General features: G+C 40.0%; 1 protein-coding gene and 1 pseudogene across 6 annotated transcripts in view; one reads left to right on the plus strand and one right to left on the minus strand.

The window, feature by feature from the left end:
• AMBRA1 (autophagy/beclin-1 regulator 1) overlaps window positions 1-15,382 on the minus strand; it is a 185,504-nt gene that overhangs the window by 62,844 nt on the left and 107,278 nt on the right. The gene's annotated exons all lie outside the window — the stretch shown is intronic.
• LOC105811020 lies at window positions 14,398-15,183 on the plus strand (annotated as a pseudogene).

The raw sequence follows: 15,382 nt of genomic DNA on the forward strand, positions 1-15,382 counted from the left end.
AGTCCCAGCTACTCGAGAGGCTGAGGCAGAAGGACTGCTTGAGCCCAGGAGTTTGAGGTTGCTGTGAGCTAGATTGATGCCATGGCACTCTAGCCCAGGCAACAGAGCAAGACTCTGTCTCAAAAAGAAAAAAAGAAACGTGTTCTAGAGAACAGCTGGGCAATAAAACATGTAGGGCTGTACTGTGTGGAAGAGACTGGGGAAGTGTTCTCTGCCAATGGTGCCAGAGTGCTGAGGAGGAACAAAGCTTGGCACCAGGGAGAGTTGATTTTCACTGCCGTGTAAACACAGATTAGGGAGTGAAAGATGCCAGCAACAGGTTAGAGTACTGTCCCTAGGTTCTCTGCCTCAAGAACTGCAGGCCAATTGAGCTCGTCTCTCAGGAACATCAGGAAGAAAAGGCACCACTCTATTAAAAAAAAAACAAAACCCAATCACTGGCCACTAAGCTGAATGTACAGGAAATGTGCCAGAGCAAGTTAATGGACTGAGCTATTAAATTTTTCCATAGGAGGCACTTAGCCTCAGAAACCAAATCCTGAGAGACTGCTGAGGAATTTCTACGTCTCAAGGTTCTCCCATGTAATAACAGAATGGAACAAGCTAGGCTCAGGGTTTCTCAAGCTCTGCACTATTGATATTTTGGGCCAGACAATTCTTTGTTTGGGAGATGAGGAGGAGTCTTGTGTATTGTAGGACATTTAGCAGCATCCCTGGCCTCTACCCTTCAGATGCCAGTAGCACTCCCCTCCACCCAGTTGTGACAACCAAAAATATCTGCAGACATTGCCAAGTGTCCCCTGGGGATAAAAACCATCTGGTTGAGAAACTCTAAGCTAGATAAACATAGTCTACAATTTAACTTCAAGATAGGTGCTATTAGAAAGTACCAATACCAGAATGCCTGATGCTAAAGGCACCAAGACTGTCAGTGATACTGATTGTGGAAAGAAACTAATCAAGGCACAGCATTGTACAACAAATGTTCCTTAGCAAACTTCAGTTTTCCCTTTCTGCCATGGATTAGAGTCTGGCTTGAACTGGGATCTTACAGCTTTTTTGTTTGTTTGTTTGTTCGTTTTTTGAGACAGAGTCTCGCTTTGTTGCCTGGGCTGGAGTGAGTGCCGTGGCGTCAGCCTAGCTCACAGCAACCTCAGACTCCTGGGCTCAAGTGATCCTTCTGCTTCAGCCTCCCGAGTAGCTGAGACTACAGGCATGCACCACCATACCCAGCTAATTTTTTCTCTTTATATATATTTTTAGTTGTCCATATCATTTCTGTCTATTTTTTAGTAGAGACAGGGTCTCGCTCTTGCTCAAGCTGGTTTCGAACTCCTGACCTTGAGCGATCCACCCGCCTTGGCCTCCCAGAGTGCTAGGATTACAGGCGTGAGCCACTGCGCCTGGCCTGTTTGTTTGTTTTTGCATGGTTTTAGAGAATATAGCTTCAGAGTCAAATGAACCAGATTTTGACACTTCCTGACAATACCTAATGTAGTATGACTTTGTGTAAATTAATCTTCCTGAATCTCAGTTTCCTTAGCTGTAAAAAAGACATAATGGTACCTACAAATTATAGGTAGTTAGAAGAACTTACTGAGACAACAAATATAAAGTGATAGCAAATAGTTAAGTGTCTAATAAATGGTCATTAAAACTATTTTAATCATCTACTCCAATCTCTGTGTGTATTTCCTCTACAAGTACAGCTCTGTAATCAACAGCTCATAGACAGAAGTTCTTTTGTGAGAGACTAGCCAAAATAGTGTGCCAAGGCCAAGAAAGAGAAGCATTTAATTTTAGGATTAAGGTAAAAACTAGCCAAGCCCTAGACTCTTTGGCAACTTTCTCCTCGAAAAACAGCCCAGACCAAGATAGACCACATTCTGGGCCACTTTTACAAAGTAACATATTTAAAAGAATAGAAATCAAGCTGAGTGCAGTGGCTCACACCTGTAGTCCTAGCTACTGAGGAAGGAGGATCATTTGAGCCCAGGAGTTTAAGACTGCAGTGAACTATGATCACACCACTGCACCACTGTCACCCTAGGTGACAGAGCGAAACTCTCTCTCTTAAAAAGAAAAAAAAGAAAGAAATCATATAAAGTATGCTTTCATACTATAAGGAAATTAAACTAGAAATCAGTAATAAAAAGATAACTGGAGAATCCTTAAAAGCTTATTAAACAGTACACTTCTAGATAACACATGGATCAAAAAAAAATCTCAAGAGAAATTTTAAAATATTTTGAATTACATGAAAATGAAAATAGACCTATCAAAATTTGTGGGATGTACTGAAAGCAATGCTTACAGGGAAACTTATAGCACTGAATGCATATGTAAAAAAAGAAGAAAGGGCCGGGCGCGGTGGCTCACGCCTGTAATCCTAGCTCTCTGGGAGGCTGAGGTGGGCGGATTGTTTGAGCTCAAGAGTTCGAAACCAGCCTGAGCAAGAGCGAGACCCCGTCTCTACTAAAAATTAGAAAGAAATTAATTGGAAAACTAAAAATATATAGAAAAAATTAGCCAGGCATGGTGGCGCATGCCTGTAGTCCCAGCTACTCGGGAGGCTGAGGTAGGAGGATTGCTTGAGCCCAGGAGTTTGAGGTTGCTGTGAGCTAGGATGACGCCATGGCACTCTAGCCCGGGCAACACAGTGAGACTCTGTCTCAAAAAAAAAAAAAGAAGAAGAAGAAAGATCTAAAATTAATAATATAAGGTTCTATATCATAGGAAAGAAGAAAAAGAAGAGCAAATTAAATCCAAAGTAGAAGAAAAGGAAAAAATGAGCAGAAACCACTGAAATTGAAAACAGAATATCAACAGAGAAAAAACAATGAAATGAAAAACTGGCTCTTTAAACAGATCAATACATCTCAAAGCAGGCTAAGAAAAAAAGAGAGAAGACACAAATTACTAATATCAGAAAAGAAAGAGGGGCCATCACTACTGATTCCATGGACACTAAAAGGATAATAAAGGAATACTATGAACAACCCTGTGCCCACAAATTTGAAAACCTAGCTGAAATGGACCAACTCCTTGAAAGACATAGTCTACCACAATTTACACAAAAGAAAAATATAATCTGAATTGGCTTATATCTATTAAATTGAATCAATCATTAACAATCTCCCTAAACAGGACATACCAGCCCCAAATGGTTTTGTTGGTGAATTCTGTCAAACATTTTGAGGGAAGAAATTGTATCAGTTCTCTACAATCTCTTCCAGAAAACAGAAATATATATAGCCAATATCATCCCTAATGGTGAGAAACTAGATATTTTTCCCTTAAGATCAAGAACAAGGCAAGAAGCCCCTTCTCACCACTCCTTTCCAACGTCATAATGAAAGACCTAGCTAATGCAGTAAGACAAGAAAAGTAAATAAAAGGTATACATATTGGAAGGAAGAAATATAACTGTGTTTGTTGGCAGATGTCATGATTGCCTAATTCCAATGAATCAACAATTGAAAAACCCTCTCGGAGCTATTAAGTGATTATAGCTAGGTTGCAGGATACAAGGTTAATATACAAAAGTCAACTGTTGCCTGTCACAGTGGCTCAAGCCTGTAATCCCAGCACTTTGGGAGGCCAAAGTGAGAGGATAGCTTGAGGCTGGGAGTTCGAGATCAGCCTGGACAATATAGTGAGCTGTATACAAAAAGTTTCTTAAAAAAAATATCCGGGTATAGTGGTGCATGCCTATAGTCTTAGCTACTCAGGTGGCTGAGGCAGGAGGATCACTTGAGCCCAGAAGTTTGAGGCTGCAATGAGCTCTGATTACACCACTGTACTCTAGCCTAGGTGATAGAACAAGACCCTGCCCCTAAAATATATATATTTAAAAAGCCAATTGCTTTCCTATATACCAGCAATAAACAAATGAATGACTAGAACTTTAAGTTAAAAATACAATACCATTTGCATTAACACCAAAAACATACATACTTAGGGATAAATCTAACAAAATATGTACAAGATCTATATGAGGAAAGCTATAAAACTCTGATAAAAGAAATCACAAAAGATCTAACTAAATAGGAGAGAGAGATTCTATGTTCATGAATAGGAATGCTCAATAGTGTTAAGATTTCAATTCTTGCCAGGTGAGTCTACAGATTCAATGCAATCCCAGTCAAAATCCCAACAAATTACTTTGTACATATCAACAATATGATTCTAAAGTTTATATGGAAAGGCAAAAGACCCAGAATAGCCAATACAATATGGAATGAAAACACAAAGTTGGAGGACTGACTTAATATAAAGCTACAATAATAAAGACAATATGGCACTGTCAAAAGAATAGACAAATAGACATACAGATCAATGAAACAATAGAGCCTAGAAATAAACCCACATAAATATAGTCAGCTGACCTTTGACAAAGATTCAAAGGAAATTCAATGGAGAAAGGACAGCCTTTTCAACAAATGGTGCCATGAAACAACTAGACATCCACATAAAAAAAAAAAAAAGAAATCTAGACACAAACCTTACATTTTTCACAAAAATCAACTAAAATTGGATCATAGACTTTTACATAAAACACAAAAACTACACTGGGCACAGTGGCTCAGGCCTGAATGCTAGCTCTTTTGGAGGCTAAGGCAGGAAGATCACTTGAGCCCAGGTTTGAGGTTGCTGTGAGCTATGATGATGTCACTGCACTCTAGCCCGGGCAACAGAGCAAGATCGTATTGCAACAAAACAAAACAAAACAAAATACCATAAAACTATTAAAATCCTAGAAGATGTAAGAGAAAAATCTAGGAGACCTTGGGTTTACTGATGACTTTTTAGATACAACACCAAAATCAAAATAAAAAAATCAAAAAGTTGGACCTCATTAAAATTAAAATCTTCGGTTCTATGAAAGCCACTGTTCTGAGAATGAAAAGACAAGCCACAGACTGGGAGAAAATCTTTGCAAAACATTTATCTGATAAAAGGACTGGTATCCAAAATATACAAAGAACTCTTAAAACTCAACAATAAGAAAATGAATGGGCAATGAGTCTGGAAACCTCACCTAAGAAAATATAAAGATGGCAAATGTGCATATAAAAAGACGCTCAACATCATATATCATTAAAGAATTGCACATTAAAACATCAATAAGAAACTACTACCCACATATCAGAATGGCTGAAATCCAGAAAACTGATAACGCCAAATGTTAGTGAAGATGTGGAGCAACGGGAACTTTCGTTCATTGCTGGTGGGAATACAAAATAATATGGTCAACAGTTTGGCAGTTTATTGCAAAACTGAACACACTCTCACCATATGATCATATTCCTTGGTATTTACCCAAATGAGTTGAAAACTTATGTCCATAAGAAAACATACACATGGATTTGTTTTGTTTTTTTTTTTTTTTTAAAAGAGTCTCACTCTGTTGCCCGGGGTAGAATGCAGTAGCATCATTATAGCTCACTGCAACCTCAAACTCCTGGGCTCAAGTGATCCTCCTGCCTCAGCCTCCCAAGTAGCAGGGACTATAGGCACAAGCCACCATGCACAGCTAATTTTTTCTATTTTTGGTAGAGATGGGTTCTTGCTCTTGCTCAGGCTAATCTCAAACTCCTGAGCTCAAGTGATCCTCCCACTTCGGCCTCCCAGAGTGCTAGGATTACAGGCATGAAAGCAACATGCCCAGATTCAAATGGATGTTTGTGGCAGCTTTATTCACAACTGTCAAAATGTGGAAGCAACCAAGATGTCCTTCAATAGGAGAATGGATAAACTGGCACATCCATACAATGGAATATTAATCGGTGCTAAAAGAAATGAGGTATTAAGCCATGAAAAAACATGTAGGAACCTTTAATGCATATTACTAAGTGAAAAAAGTCAAAAGGCTACATACTGTCTGATTCCAAATGTATGACATTCTGGAAAAGGCAAAACTATGAAGACATAAAAAAGATTAGTGGTTGGTATGGGTTTGAGGGGAGGAAGGGATGAATAGGTGGAGCACAAGGAGATTTTGGGGGCAGTAAAGTTATCTATGATGATACTACAATGTTAGATACATGTCATTATACATTTCCCCAGACCTATGGAACTTACAATGCCAAGAGTGAACCCTAATGTACATTATGGACTTTGGGTAATTATGATGTGTCCGTGTTGGCTCATCAGTTGCAGCAAGTGTACCCACTAGTGCAGGATGCTGATGGTGGGGGAGACTGAGTACGGAGGGAAGGAGAATATGGGAATTCTCCGTACTTTCAACTCAATTCTTCTAGAAATCTAAAAGTCCTTTTTTTGAAAGTCTATTTTTAAAAAGAGAGAGAAAAAGACCAAGACTTTCATTCAAGTTCTAGGAGACAGTGGAAACAGCCGCTGTCCATAAGGACAGTGCCAGTTATGGCAGTACACGTCTATCATGCAACCGCAGAATTCCTTCCTGGAGCCTCAGAGCAAAAGAGTAAATAAAGATTATTCTGATGAAAGACAAAACAAGGGGGAGGAGAAGCTCAAATCCAGAGATCTTGGCCAACAATCAGGGAACAACAATGCAAAAACCGAGCCATCATTCTCCCAGTCAGGTATTCAATTTGTAGGCTGGAAGCTCCAAGAATGTGTCCAGGGATAAAATCCTAACAGGCCTCACAGTCACATGAAAGGCGAGCTCTACCAAGCCTGATACCCTGAGTGCATCCCTCTGCCTCTGCTCTCCCAGACTCTTCTCTTTAGTTGTCTGGAAAGAATTAGGAAGCTTTTTCCAAACCAGCTCCTTAGCCTCTCTCAAGATCTGTTCGAAAAGGAGGGAAATGAAGAGTATGATTCAACAGTTTAGTGAAGATACTGAACAATGGGAATCATTAGCAAATCTATCAGAAAAGCTAATTTGGGGAGGGTAAAAAGGGCAAGATGCAAAGAAGGAAACGAATAAATTACATTTCAGTCCTACAAAATCTGTTTTATTTGAGATTGCATGATTCAGAACGGTCATCTCTGACTGTGCTGCTGATAGGAAGATGGAATAAGAAAGGGGCTGGGGACGTAGACACTCATCAGCCTGGAAACACAATTATTATCTTTCTGTTTGGTTGTTACATGGAGCTAAGAACCAGCTTGCTCACTGCTCAGTAGAGCAAGAGACTAGAAGGCCCAGGGCAGGTCCAACTGAACAACATATCGACTTTTCAAAATTCTTCTTATAAAGTCAGTTTTAAAAGATCCCATTATTATATGATTCCACTTACATGAAATGTCTAGAATAGGCAAAGCTATAGACACAAAATGTAGATTAGTGGTTGCCTAGGACTGGAGGAAAGTAAAGAAGAGAAAGGGGAAGAGGGAAGTGACTTAATGTGTACAGGAGTTTTTTTAGGAAGTGATAAAAATGTTCTGAAATATATAGATAGTGGTGATGGTTGCATAACTCTGCATTTACCAAAAGTCATAGTATATGCAGTATACTATGTATATGCAGTATATGTATAGTATGTGAATTATATCTCAATAAGGCGGTTATTAAAAAACACTACTGAGCCAGGCACAATGGCTCACACCGTGAGACCAGCCTGGGCAACACAGCAAGACCCTGTCTCAAAAACAACCCCACCACTATCAATACAAATTTTGATCAATTTGTGAAGTAAAAAACGGTAATCCCATTTTTTTAAGAGATGGGGGCTCTTGCTCTGCTGCCCAAGCTAGAGTGTAGTGGCAAGATCATAGTTTACTGCAGCCTCTAACTTCTGGGCTCAGGTGATCCTCCCACCTCAGCCTTCTAAGTAGCAGGGACTACAGGTGTGAGCCACTGAGCCTGGCTTTGGTTATTTTAACTTCTTTCTTATGGATTGTCTGAGCTCTATGTAAATAAATAAACTGGCTTCTGTTTATGAAAAATAATAATTCTTAGAGCAATATAACACAGAATTATTTGAACACAGAAACCATCCTTCCTCTCTAAGTATTAATGTATACTGAATGGCATCCTAGGAAGAGTACTTATTCTTCTTTCCAGAAAGCTTCATTCAAATGCAGTCTTAAAACCTGTCCTAAGAAGGGAGAATAACTAAGCACTCAGTCACACTCACTTTGTCACCATTTAACAATCTCATCTAAGATCACAGTCAATTTATTCTATTGCCTGGGGACCTGGAAAGAGTCCCTGATGACAAATAACAAGACTTCCTCCCAGGGTAGAAGTGTCCCAAGTTTCTCTTAGTTCCCATTTATGATTTTGACATTGAGGAAAATGGCCAAATATATGTGTGTGTCTGTTTAAAATTATAGCTTTATTGAGATATAATTCACATACCATACAATTCACCTATTTATATGATTATAAGTATATGATTCAAGGGTTATTAGTATATTCACACAGTTGTGTAGCCATCACCAAATCAATTTTACAATAGCCATCACTACTATCTAATTGCAGGACATTTTCATCATCTCCCAAAATATTGTACCCATTAGCAGTCACTCCACTCTACTCTGTCCCACTCCCTCCCTAGCCCTAGGCAATAACTAATCTACTTTCACTATAATTTTGCTTCTCCCTGACATTTCATATACTGGAACCATACAGTAGGTGGCCTTTTGCGTCCAGTTTCTTTTACTTAACATTACGTTCTCAAGTTCATCCATGCTATAACATGTATCAGTACTCCATTCCTTTTTATGGCTGAATAATATTCTATTGTATGTTTATAACTGAACCACAGGTTCATATGACAATAAGATAATAGTTTTTATTTTATAGAAAATACACTGTGTGGAAAACTGGCAATCATAAAAGTGCTTGAGGGAAACAATTATTTCCTTTGGAAGGAAAAAGTAGGTTTCAAAGGCCAATTCTGAGTGTATTACCTATAGTTGAAACTGAGTCTTCTCTTTTTCCTGAGGCTAAAAGAAGAGCATTAGGGGACATCATTTTCTGTAAAAACACAAGAATAAAACTTCAAACTGGCACCATGTGGGTGTCTATAATTCTGGCACAGGAAATGTTCTCAGTAAGGCATTTGGTCTGTTTATTGGACTTAGATTGTTCAGTAACTCCTCTATCGGTCACTTCATCTGACATTAAGATCTCTTGTTATGTAAGTCTGAAATATACTTAACAAGAACTAAAGGGTAAATATTTCATAACTACAGACTTCAATGTCTGTGTGCATTACGTGTAGAAATTAGGCCCCTAAATCAACATAATTTTATTGTTCCACAAACGAGAAATTAAGTTGATGTTCATTAGGGCCACAGCAGTAGATAGAGCCTTCCTATCCAGAGTAAACAGGAGGTGGTACAAAGAGTCTGGCATTAGCTTTTCTTTTTTATAAAATTGTGGTAAAAGCACATAACAAAGTTTACCACCTTAACTATATTTAAGTGCACAGTTTTGCAGAGTTAAGTATATTCACGTTGTTGTGAAGCAGATCTTCAGAAATTTTCTTCTTGCAAATCTCAAACTCTATACTTACTAAACAACTCCCCCTTTCCCTCTTCCCCAGCCCCTGGTCATCACCATTCTACTTTCTGTTCCTATGAATTTGACTACTTTGTATAACCTCATATAAGCAGTATTACATAGTATTGATAATAGCTTTTTTTTTTTTTTAAAGAGACATGATCTCCTTCTGTCTCCCAGGCTACAGTGCAGTGGCCTGATCATAGCTCACTGTAACCTCGAACTCCTGGGCTCAAGGGATTCTCCTGCCTCAGCCTCCCAAGAAGCTGAGACTACAAGGATGTGCCACCATGCCCAGCAATTTTTTTTTTTTTTTAAGAGACGGGGTTTCACTATGTTGCCTAGGTTGATCTTGAACTCCTGTCCTCAAATGATCCTCCCCCCTTGGCCTTCCAAGTGCTGGGATTAAAGGCATGAGCCCCTGTGCCAAGCATGACATTAGTTTTTTACATATGCCTTCAAAGAGGAGATGTATAACTAGATATATGCATACAAAGTAATGTCACAGACATGGCATGAAATCAGAATCATATTCAAATCTGTAGGAGAGCAGTTAGGTCTGATGGGAGAGTCTAACTTCTAAGCCTGACATGACCATTCTCCCTTAAAAAGCCAGTCAAAGAGATCAAATAGGGGACAGGGCTCACACCATCAGACAGTGAGCCTCAGAAAGCCCACAGGTAGTGGGGCTTCATTAAACTACTTTGTTTCCTAATTCAGCAATCCCCAACGATTCAATCACATTGCCTGGAATGTACCAGTGCCATCCAGAGTTCTGCAATGAGTTATCACCCCAAACAAAGGGAATAAGCTGTTCTTTGCTAGGTCCTCACTCTGTCCTCCTATCATATTACAATCCAGGATTAATCTTGGCTGTTGGCAGGGTGATTGGTAGCTCCTAGATTTCTGAAGTCAAGCTAAGATGCTCCTACGTGGGTAGAGAAAGAGGGTGAGGCCTGTTTTCATCATCATGTTATAGACCTGTCCTCCTTCAATACATATGTCCAATGAAGCAATTACCTGCACTTACATTAATCATGTAATTGGGACAAGTAATTATGAAAGCAGAACATCCCATTTTCAAAGAAATTAATATCATTACCTTTCTTCCACCCACAAACATTATTTAAGACAAAAACAAATAAGCTCACAAGAACACATGCTACTGAAAGATTATTAGGAACAGTATTCCAAAAAACCCACAGTGTTCAGAGAAAACAGGAGAAGGAAAACCCCAAAACAAAAACACCTAACATTCACTCCTACCAGGCAGGGATTTCCTCAAAGCCTCTACCTCTGACAGAAGATACGATGATGGATAAGGGTATTAAGAATTACTCTATCTCTCAGGGCGGGCGTGGTGGCTCACGCCTGTAATCCTAGCACTCTGGGAGGCTGAGGCGGGCGGATTGTTTGAGCTCAGGAGTTCGAGGCCAGCCTGGGCAAGAGCAAGACCCCGTCTCTACCAAAAATAGAAAGAAATTAATTGGACAGCTAAAAATATATAGAAAAAATTAGCCAGGCATGGTGGTGCATGCCTGTAGTCCCAGCTACTTGGGAGGCTGAGGCAGTAGGATTGCTTGAGCCCAGGAGTTTGAGGTTGCTGTGAGCTAGGCTGACGCCACCGCACTCACTCTAGCCAGGGCAACAAAGTGAGACTCTGTCTCAAAAAAAAAAAAAAAAAAAAGAATTACTCTATCTCTACTAACACAGCTCCCACAATCTGGCATTTCCTATATTTAGGTCCCAGCAACAGAGGACACTGGCCAAGGTGGGTCCCTAGGTGAAGCCAGGTCCCTAGGTCCCTAGGTGAAGCCAAGAAGCTGTCATCCTCTCATCATTACACAATGGAGCTGCTTAAGGAGGTGCTTGAGCAGCATAAGAATGGGCACAGAGAGAGGGAAAGTGGGGAGGAGGACTGAGGGAGAAAGAGGTGAGAGAGAAAGAAAAAGAAAGGGACTGACTGATTCAAACACTGAATAGCTCTCACCAATGACTTGTCTTAAATTGCTGAAACTCCTGCAGCTTTTATTGTTTGGTGGAAGCACAAGTAAGTAGAATTGGACCAGAGGTCTTGGGCTTGTCAGCAGCAGCAGGGAAACGACCTTTATTGCTGCAAAGAGGATGCAGATTTCAAAAGCCTAAAAAATCTGCAATGAAGGGAAATGGAAATGTGCTGAACGTGGGTTTGACTGGCAGCTTTCCTCATCTGTCGATCACAGGGTAATAAACACTGGGAGATGGCAGAAATGAAGATAAATGCTTTCAGCAGCACCAGTCCCCACCCTCCCCTCCTCTTCCGCCCCCTCTCAGCACATGACAAGAGAGTTAAAGCAAGAAAATAAATCAGCTTCTTAACCAACTCTTTTGTTAAAACTTTCCTTACAGGCCACCTACACGTGAATTATTGCTCTATGAGCCTACATTCTCATTAGGGGGCCCAGCTTCTAAAGGGTGAAAAAGCTCCTGTCAAATCAGCACCTGTATATTTCGGGGTACAGCATTACAGCTGAGTCAGTCGGGGCCAACATGAAAGAAAGAGGCCAGGCCCGCTTCCAGAGAGGAAAGGTGCAGAGCCCCTCAAGCCTGTTGAACTCTCTAATTCAAAGCCTGGTTCACTTATGATCCATGGGCAGCATGGTGTCACTTCAGTGCAATCACAACCACATTACTATTTACCCAGGGACAGAGAGGCTAAGTTCCAAGGGCTAAGGGATAACAAAGCACTTAGAGTTTGGAGGTAAAAGGTGAAATTAGATCAGAAAGTGGACTCCAGAATACAACACTCAGTTTTGCGTACCCATTTCACATTAACTTTGGTATGAAGGAAAAATTTAACAGCTTGATGATCTTATGGGTGTTCCACAACTAGGTCCAGGGGAAATGTTGTTTATTTGGGGACTTGTGACACAGATAAAGCATCTAGCTAACCTGGTTTCTGTAAAGGGTCTGAGGTTTTTTCAGTAAGCTCAAAAGGTTAGCAATTGCTAATATATGTGGTGGCAGTTGCTTGTAAGATGATGGCTGGGAGTTTTACAAAAACTGCATCCTGACGTCAGGCACAGTGGCTCATGCCAGTAACCCTGGCACTCTAGGAGGCTGAGGCGGGAGGATCGCTTGAGGCCAAGGAGCTTGAGGTCGCAGTGAGCTATGATGACACCACGGCACCTAGCCTGGGCAACAGAGCAAGACCATCCCAAAACAAACAAACAAACAAACACACAAAAAACCCTGCATCCCGATTCTGCTAAAAGTAGGCTTAACGATGTTAGTAACTAGATCCTTTAAGACATTCTTCCCTACTGGCCCAGCCACAGTTTTCCCCTAGATCCTAAGATGGAAAAAAATATTCCAGACCTTTGTTCTGAAGTACAGGAACTCCCTAATGGAACATCAGGAGCAAAAATAAGTGGGAAAGAACAAGGTAAAGGTGTCTATTTCACAACACAAACTGCTCAGAAACGTGACCGGTCCCCAAAACCAGGAATATGCTGTGGAATCCTAGGAGAACAGCACTTGTCATATAAAGATAGCTAATTTGAAATCGCTTCTAATTAAAATCCACTGTTCAGACATTAATACCAGGCACACAGTGGAAAAACAATATTAATAAGCTATGTATTGAGACACTGCTAAAAGGATGCACCTGGAAAATAAATAGCAATCCAGATTAGCCTTTCTAGTCTTGAAACCTGTTTAAAATCCCACTTCTTCCTGGAAACTTTCCTGAATTAGAGAGAATCCCTGCCCACACAATATAAGCAATTTTTTTTTTCTTTTCTTTCTTTCTTCTTCTTTTTTTTTTTGAGACAGAGTCTCACTGTGTTGCCCGGGCTAGAGTGCTGTGGTGTCAGCCTAGCTCACAGCAACCTCAAATTCCTGGGCTCAAGCGATCCTCATGCCTCAGCCTCCCAAGTAGCTGGGACTATAGGCACTCGCCACCATGCCCAGCTAATTTTTTGTTTGTTTGTTTCTATTTTCAGTTGCCTGGCTAATTTTTTTTTTCTATTTTTAGTAAAGATGGGGTCTCGCTCTTGCTCAGGCTGGTCTTGAACTCCTGATCTCAAGGGATCCTCCAGCCTCGGCCTCCCAGAGTGCTAGAATTACAGGTGTGAGCCGTTGTGCCTGGCCAGAAATTTTCATAACATAAAACATTTGTCATCTATTAGGATATCTGACTATGTGTATATAAAGTTTGGTCTGAGTTCAAGTGTTTTTTTCTCTGAATACACTCAGCCATCGATTTTCAGTTGGTACTGCACAATCCTTACTTAGGTGGTGAACTCCTTGGTAGAAGGGGTCAGCTTTTCCCTCATATTTTCAATAGTGCAGTCTTGGGACTTAGAATATTGCTATTCACAAATATGAAATACACAAGGGTGAGGAACACTGATGGGAACTATAAGGAATGTCACCACTGGCCTTATAAACTGTTCTTTCTGCAAGCAAGATGACAGTTCCTAGACAGGCTTTGCTACCTGTGTCTATTATAGGGGCTGGCTAAATTATAAAAAACCAAATCATATTTTAAGGGAGTTTTCAGTCTGGTATATACATCCAGGAATGGAACTAAGCAACCATATTTTGCAAAAAGAGCCTGTCTTTGATTGCAAATAAACCTAAAAATCCATCAAGAAAAACAGTTAAACTATGTTTAGTGACACTATAGAACACCATTTGGCCACTGAATAGAATAAAGTAGATCTGTATCAGTATATTGATACAGAAGAAGTCCTTGATATACTATTCTGTATGATCCTATCTCTATTAAAAAACAAAATCAAGGGTGCGTGGACCAAGGCACATGGAACCATCTTTGTGAATATCACGTAGCTTCTGAACATCCTGCTCACTGGTATACCAGGGATAGGAACTAGGCAAAGAACCTGCATCAAGATCAGGACTGAAATACATTAATGTGGGTGATTTAGCTCGAGAAGTCTGATCACCAACTTATCATGGAATCTGGCAAGATGGTTTTGCTTAAGAGAATACAGACAGATGCACAGATGATGGCATAAATCCTGAAGGATATGGGGATTACAGAATATGAGTCAAGAGTTATAAATCAGATACTGGAGTTTGCCTTCTGATATGTGACCACAATTCTAGACAATGCAAAAATTTATGCAAGCCACGCTAGGAAAGCTACTGTTGATGCCAATGATGTGTGATTGGCAATCCCACGTCACACTGACCAGTATTTTACCTCTTCTCCCCCAAGAGATTTTTTATTAGGTATTGCAAGACAAAGAAATAAAAAACCTTTGTCATTGACCAAGCTGTACCCATCCTATATTGCCACCTAAAGATACTGCTTAACAGCTCCAAACTACAGGCTTAAGTCTTTACATAAAAAGGCATCTAATTCTGCAAGAAGAATAACAATGCCTCAGTTAAGCATTGGTTCAGTTACTAGCAGACCAAGTACTCCCACATGAGGCACAACAACCTGAAAACCGTGTCTGTTTCAACTAAAGCAGGGACTCCATTGTCCCTCATAGAGCAATAGTTTATAGTACAGATGCCTGCTTCCAGTACTCAGCTACAAAAGCATCAATTCCTACAATATCAGTTCAGAAAGTTCTGATTAATCCATCATTAATTGAAACATTCTTATTACCACTAATATGGTGTCATCATGAAATCCTGTCAATGAGTCATTAAATGCACTGAGAAGAAACCATGAAGATGATGAAGACTATGATAATTTGCAACCCAGCCTTGACGCATGTAACAAGTAGGTCTGGTCTTGACGCCACTGTACTGAAATTAAACATGCATGCTGGATGTTCTCAAGTTGTGTTTTAGAAAACTTAAGTAATATTTAAAGAGTAAAAACAGTTACCATACTTCTCAACTGAAATGTTGGATTTTCTTTAATTGGATTAGTAATGGTTCTTCATCAGCCTTTAAGTATAAAAATATAAAGTTGTCTTTTAT

This window comes from Propithecus coquereli, unplaced genomic scaffold (genome assembly GCF_000956105.1).
Source record: "Propithecus coquereli isolate 6110/MARCELLA unplaced genomic scaffold, Pcoq_1.0 Scaffold227, whole genome shotgun sequence".
Taxonomy (NCBI): Eukaryota; Metazoa; Chordata; class Mammalia; order Primates; family Indriidae; genus Propithecus; species Propithecus coquereli.